The 6,901-nt window shown below is 34.9% G+C and overlaps 1 pseudogene; it reads left to right on the plus strand.

Annotated features, from left to right (window-relative positions):
• The first annotated feature begins 1,009 nt into the window (after positions 1 to 1,009).
• On the plus strand, positions 1,010 to 4,710 carry LOC149770773 (volume-regulated anion channel subunit LRRC8D-like; annotated as a pseudogene).
• Positions 4,711 to 6,901: the final 2,191 nt, after the last annotated feature.

Consider the following 6,901-nt stretch of genomic DNA (forward strand, 5'->3'; position numbering starts at 1 on the left):
GAAGAAAATAGAAAGAAAAAGGAAGAACTAGAGAAACTTAACGCTAACTGGATAAAAATCCAACAGAAGTTCCGAGCCATGGGTCACCCGGACTGGATACCAGAAACAGAAAAGAAGAAGAAGAAAGGAATGATGGAAAAAATAAGAGGATGGATAAAGAAGTTAAGGAGTTAGAAGAAGAAGAAGAAGAAGAAGAAACCCAAAGGCCCTTTTCAGGGCCACCCACATTTCTCGAAAAGAGATTGACTTTCCATTGCCTACCCCTTTTTTATTTTTTATTTTTTAATTTTTTTTAAAAAAAAAAACAAAAAAAAATCCCATGTTCATTTGCCTTTGTCCCTAGAATGAATATTTTTTTTTCTCCCATTGTTCAAATGCATTTGTCCCTAGAGTGGATATTTCCTTTCTCCCATGTTAAATTCCCTTGTCCCTAGAGTGGATGTATTTTTTTCCCATGTTAAATTTCCATTGTCTCCAGACTGGATATTGCTTCCCATGTTAAATTTCCATTGTCCCCAGAGTGGATATACCCCTATTTAACATTAAAGTCCCCTTGTCCCTAAGGTGTCTCCATTCACTACTCACGTCTGATATACACTTTACTGTATTATGTTTGATATACTCATTCTTGTTTCCCAGTTTCATACACACATTCTGGTATACATATTCTTGTAACATGTTTCACATAACATTCTGGTAACATGCTTTTGATATTCGCATTCTGGTTTCGTTGTTCAGTATACACATTCTGGTAACATATTTTTGACATAACATTCTGCTAACATGTTTTTTGGATATTTGCATTCTGGTTTCATTGCTTGGTATACACATTCTGGAAACATATTTTTTGACAACATTCTGGTAACATGCTTTTAATATTTAAATTCTGGTTTCATTGGTTGGTATACACATTCTGGTATACACATTCTGGCAAAAAATGTTGACATAACATTGTGGTAACATGTTTTTAATAATCACATTCTGGTAACGTAAGTTTCGCATATGCATTATGGATCAATCTATTTGGTATACACGCTCTGCTGAGATGTTTTATTTATGCTTTCAGGTTTCTCGTTAGTAATATACTCTTTCTGATTTTTTATATATATGCACATTGTGGTAACGTGATCGTTATTAAAAGCCTTGTGACATTAAGGTTGTGTATATATATATATATATATATATATATATATATATATATATATATATATATATATATATATGTATATATATATATATATATACATATGTTTGTGTGTGTGTGTGTATAATATGTACGCTGTATCAGTGATATACCACAAGATGCATACATTTTTCAATTAAAGGAAACTGGGCCTGCCGAGTTTCCTTTTAAAGAAACATTTCTACAACGAGTGGTATATCATTGATACAACGTACATACTATACATATATTTCATTTATATCACATAAAAATACACATGTCTGCACTTTGAATGGAGTTACAATATGCTTTGGCAACTGTGTATTGAGCGAATGAATGAACTTTTCACATTCTTAAACATTTTAAAAAATTTTAACTTATAGGCTTAGTGTCGACTGGCTAATGCAGCTAGATATTATTGATATTATGAAGACTGTATATAGACCCAAAAGAACGCGTAAACATACTGTTACGACGAAACAGATTAATGTATGTTACTTGGTACAAGTTCAGTTTTGATGCTTTCGTCCAGCGCAATGTGTTTTTCTCACTCACCCCAGAGTTTTGCTTATTTTATTCCTTACGCACGAGAGGGGAGTGGGGAATGGAAAAAGAAAGGTATCCGATGAAATTGTGTGCCATTTTAATTAAATTTATTAACAGGGATTATTAATAATTTTTATCCTTATTTTCATATGTCATTTGTGATTAACGAATGCGTAGTAATTCATAATTGATTTATAGGTCTGCAGTGGAAAGAATGTTTATTTATTCGTATTATTGCGCCATGGGAGGATCACAATTTGATATACCAGTAGTATTGGTATATCAATTTGCTTTATAACAACACTTTCAATGCGTTCATTTATTAAGTTTAGAATTAATATGTGCAACCTGTTAAGTCAGTCACAAAGTAGCTTTTATTCGGTTCTTTCTCGGAAGTACTCCAAAAGTAGTTATTTAAAACAGTCGAGGAATTCCGTTGGCAACGAATCTGATAACAACAACATTCATAAGTGGCAGATATATTGATTAGAGAGGAAATGAAGAAAGGCAAGTCCTCTTTCTTTAAGCGGAACTGACACGATAAAGAGTGTATTTGATGAAACTAAAGCTCGGGTGAATATTGTTGATCAAAAGGGGCCCTGAAATACTTCGAAGGACGAACTTTTCCTGAAGACAAACCCAGCTGTTGCGGATTTCCATTTTAATTGGTAGGCATAAGACACGTACTTGCAACAGATAATTTACTTAGTTATGCCTTTAAATAAACATAATCGAAAATTATAGGCCGAGTGCTCTAAAATATAAAAATCAAAATGCGAATAGCGTATCACATAATTATCATCTACCATATCCTTCATATCGTGGTGTTTGCTTCTTATGTTTACAATCATCAAATCTTGTGTTCCAGGATTTGGTTGGCCCACGGATGTCACCGATCAACATGGGATTAATTCTTACGCATGTGAAAAATGGCCGGGTTTCTTAGACTGAGAGTGAAATCACATGGTTCACATTGTTCTTAAACGTATATACTATTTACTTTTAATGGCAACCAATAATTTGTAAGATTAATGTCTGTCAAGATTCAATAATATTCAGATAGTTTGGCATATACTTCTTTTTGCAGATAACGGCGGCATTGGGGCTTTAACCTCTGGTCGATTAAGAGTACGTATTTTAAAGATATAAAAGCGAAAGGAATAAAGAAGTGACAAATATAGAAATTAGAGAAATCAGTGCCTGCTGTACAAATCTTTACGAAACTCTAGGGCACCAGATGATTGAGCTGACTAAGGCGCCTACCGTAGGACATCATTGACATTTCATCTCTGTCCGCGTGGGTTCAAGTCTTGGGGATGTGAGAAAGCTTGGCACTAGTACAGTAACTTTCCGTGGGTCAGTGGTTCTTCCCCGGGTTTCCTTCGTTTCCTGTGTTCTTCCTCCACCGCTCTGCATACCCTATCAAAAGCTGACGCGTGACGTTAAACCAACAAACAAACAAATAATTTACCAGGCTCTTGTTTGGTATAGATGTCAACTTGTTACTTGAGAGATTCTAGCTTGATTTTATCGACCTGATCTCCTCAAAACAAATGAAATGTGGTTGAGCAAGTCTAAACATTTGATTTATTTTCCAGAGGCAAATATTGAACTGGACGCATTTAATCACTAATTGCGTATGGATTTACGTAGATTTTGTTTTTACTTTCAGATGGATATTTTCACTGGACTCATCCTTTACCAATGTTTGATGCTGACTTTAGCTGCCACTGGCTGTCCTAATACACGTGAATGCTCGTGCACATTCGAATTAATCGATTGCTCTATACGAGGCCTAATGAACATTCCAGCATTTACGCCCTCAGACACTGTCCTTCAAACGCCTTGTCTTGATAACAACAATCTCAGCTATATCCACAATAATACCTTCTTTGGCATAAAGGTGTCAAATATTCACAATAACATCAGGTCGATTGATCATGGGGCGTTTAATGGGGTTGAGTAATGACTAAATGAACTTGATCTGAGTGGTAATGACCTAAGATATCTTCCAACATCTATAAGAACACTGAATCATATACAAAATCCTTATATATCTAATAACCCTATCGACCTGAGAGCTTTTAACACTTTAGATGCAGAGGATGTTCTGCGTAGAGTTGGTGATATTCTCTACAAATTCAGTTTCGGACATGATGCTATTGATGAATGGCCATACACGCTTCGTCATCTTGTGACTTTGAAGACTCTTAACGTGTTGGGTGGATCTTTTAAGACGCTTCCCCCTAGAGCATTCCGTGGCTTTGAAGGAACTTTGTTGAATCTTCGCATCAAAAATACTAAGCTGATTGATATTCCCGTCGCTTTGTCCAGACTCATTTACCTTGAGAGATTAAACTTTGATCACAACCATTTCGTAGGAGATGCTGAAATTCTAGTTCCCGCTTTCTCCTCGACGATCTTGAGACATTTGACAGATCTTACTCTCAAGGACGACAGACTCACCGTGTTTCCCAGTATCCTCAAATATCTGCAACACGTGCGTAGACTCAGTCTGGAAGGTAACAAACTCAATGTTATCGGCGATAATTCTATCCAAATCATCGAATCAAGCAACGTGGAAGACCTGAGCTTGAGAAATTGCAGCCTAAATCGTGTCCCAGGTGCCATTTCCCATATGAGAAATCTCAGTATACTGGACCTATCGAAAAACAGCATCCGTACTTTTGAGCAGAACGATTTTACAAACATGATCCGGGATCACGAATCTTACCGTATCAGACAATCCGTTGAGTTACATTTCTCCCGACGCCTTTAACGGGGAGAATACCTTGCTGTACCTGAACCTGCAAGGCACCATGTTAAGGGAAATGCCTACGGCAATCAAGAACACTCCTTCGCTAAGAAACATCATCTTTCCAAGTGACCAGATCATGTGCACATGTGATCTCGCGTGGCTGAGAATGTACATGGACCAATACAGACACCGACTACACGTTCAAGGCACGTGCGAAACTATCACATCCGAGATTGAAAACTAACTGAATACCTTCATCCCTCTGTGTCCAAATTATTACGGATAAGGGACATATTCATCTCTTTCCTTCTACATTATCCAAACACCGCCATAGATTATAGTGAAGAGTATTTTTAAATTTGATAGGATATCATTTTCATGTGTTTTTTCCCCTTCTTCAGCAGTTTATTGTTAAGGGACATATGCATCCTATTAATGTTTACCTTACCTGAACACCTCTACTATTTAAAGATAAATGTTTGTTTAAGCTCGGTTTCAGTATAGTCGTAAAAATTCATTAATTTTATTTCAATTTGCCATTCAGTGGAAAAGCAGACATATGCCTCTATTGTTTTATTATCAGATATGAAAACTTTTTACGACCAATTCATGAATAAATAAATCACCAATATTAGCTACACTGTTCATGATATTTAACTGAATATTAAAGTTAAACGCGCATACTGAAGGTCCTTTTAGGTACAAAAAGAGAATGTCAGTGTGATAACTTTGTTGTCTATTTTGTTCGGCGCAAGCGTTGTCTAATACTTACTAGAGGTATCCTGCGTAACCGGTTACTGATACAAAATTATAACTATTCCGCATCTTTTTAAGAAGCAATAAGAGTAGTCTAGTACAACCAGACTCTCGTGTCACTCTCGTGAGAACTCCGCCATACTGAGGACTGATTAAAATATATATTGGGCCCTATTACCAATAGACGACGCTTGTTTAAAACTTTGTTAAATCAAAACTGCGGTGACGTTTCTCCTATCTCTTAGATTTGTTTCCTAGATAAACGTCTGCAATCACTCCAGATTAATTTCGATATTTTTTCTAGATAAACGCCTGCATTATTCCAGACTAAATGAGATTCAAACACTAGAACACTATCATATAAAACCAATATGTAAGCAGACGCCGATGGAGGAGTCTCGTATTAATCATCAAAAGAAACTGTTATGGTGTATACAAAAAAGGCTCCATCTTATCACCATGAAGACGTTATATAAAGTAGGCAAAGCCTGTGAGAAACGGGCTGAGTATCATGTATTTGTGTACTGACCGACATTTTGAGTGTACCGACTGATTGCTTCTCCGTGCAATGGAGGAACACATGCAGATTACAACAACAATATTTAGTGATGGTATGCCCATGCTTTGAATAGTGTCACGTCTCGTTCTTCGCCTGTGCATAAAAAGTGAATATTAATTTACCCGACGAATAACTAAACTATATTTGAAATCATGACTGTATGTTTGGGAATGATAGCCTTCTCTTCCTTGTTGTTGATTTAATTGTTTTTAATATTGTATTCTGCGTTGAATTAATCAACAGAGCAATAATTGTCGACATAAAAATTAACTTGAAAGGAATCTTTATTGTCAAAGTTCAATAAAATTCACTCCATGTTGCCAAGGTGGAATAATTTCCACGCTTCTCTACCCGGTTTATGTCAATGACATGTTGAAGTTGTTACAATAGTCCAAATTAAGAATAAACGTAGTATCAGTGCTTTCTTAAAACATGGTTTGCTGATGGCACCACACATGTTGTGACAACCCCTGCCCATTTGCAAGAATGTTTGGTATTACTCACTTGTATTTGGTAACCTGGAATTTTAAAATCAGTTTGAATTAGAGTTCCATCGTTATTTTCAAACGAAGCAGACAGAAGAAAAGGTTCACTTTCAAGTCTAAAATCGATCCAAACGTTATTGTGATTTCCGGAGGAATCGAATACGTAGGTATTCTTATTTGTTCATACATGAGGTGTATAGGTAAATAGGAAAAGCACGTTCAAAAGGAAGAAATCAGTGTACGTTATTATCCTGATTGGAAAAAAGGAAAATAAATTAGGCTTCTAGCAACTGCAAATTATGTCGTATTCCTGAGAAAACGTTGTCCAAACGAATATTTTAAATGTGATTTTATACCTTTTTTTGCAGGATTGACCGTGTGAAACAAAATGAAAATGAACGTATTTCTTATATATATATATATATATATATATATATATATATATATATATATATATATATATATATATATATATATACATATATATATATATATATATATATATATATATATATATATATATATATATATATATATATATATATATATATATATATATATATATATATATATATATATATATATATATATATATATATATATATACTTTTTCATCAATATGACTTGAAAGAATT

The sequence above is a fragment of the Sinohyriopsis cumingii genome, unplaced genomic scaffold, assembly GCF_028554795.1.
Source record: "Sinohyriopsis cumingii isolate HCF-2022 unplaced genomic scaffold, ASM2855479v2 utg002376l, whole genome shotgun sequence".
Lineage (NCBI taxonomy): Eukaryota > Metazoa > Mollusca > Bivalvia > Unionida > Unionidae > Sinohyriopsis > Sinohyriopsis cumingii.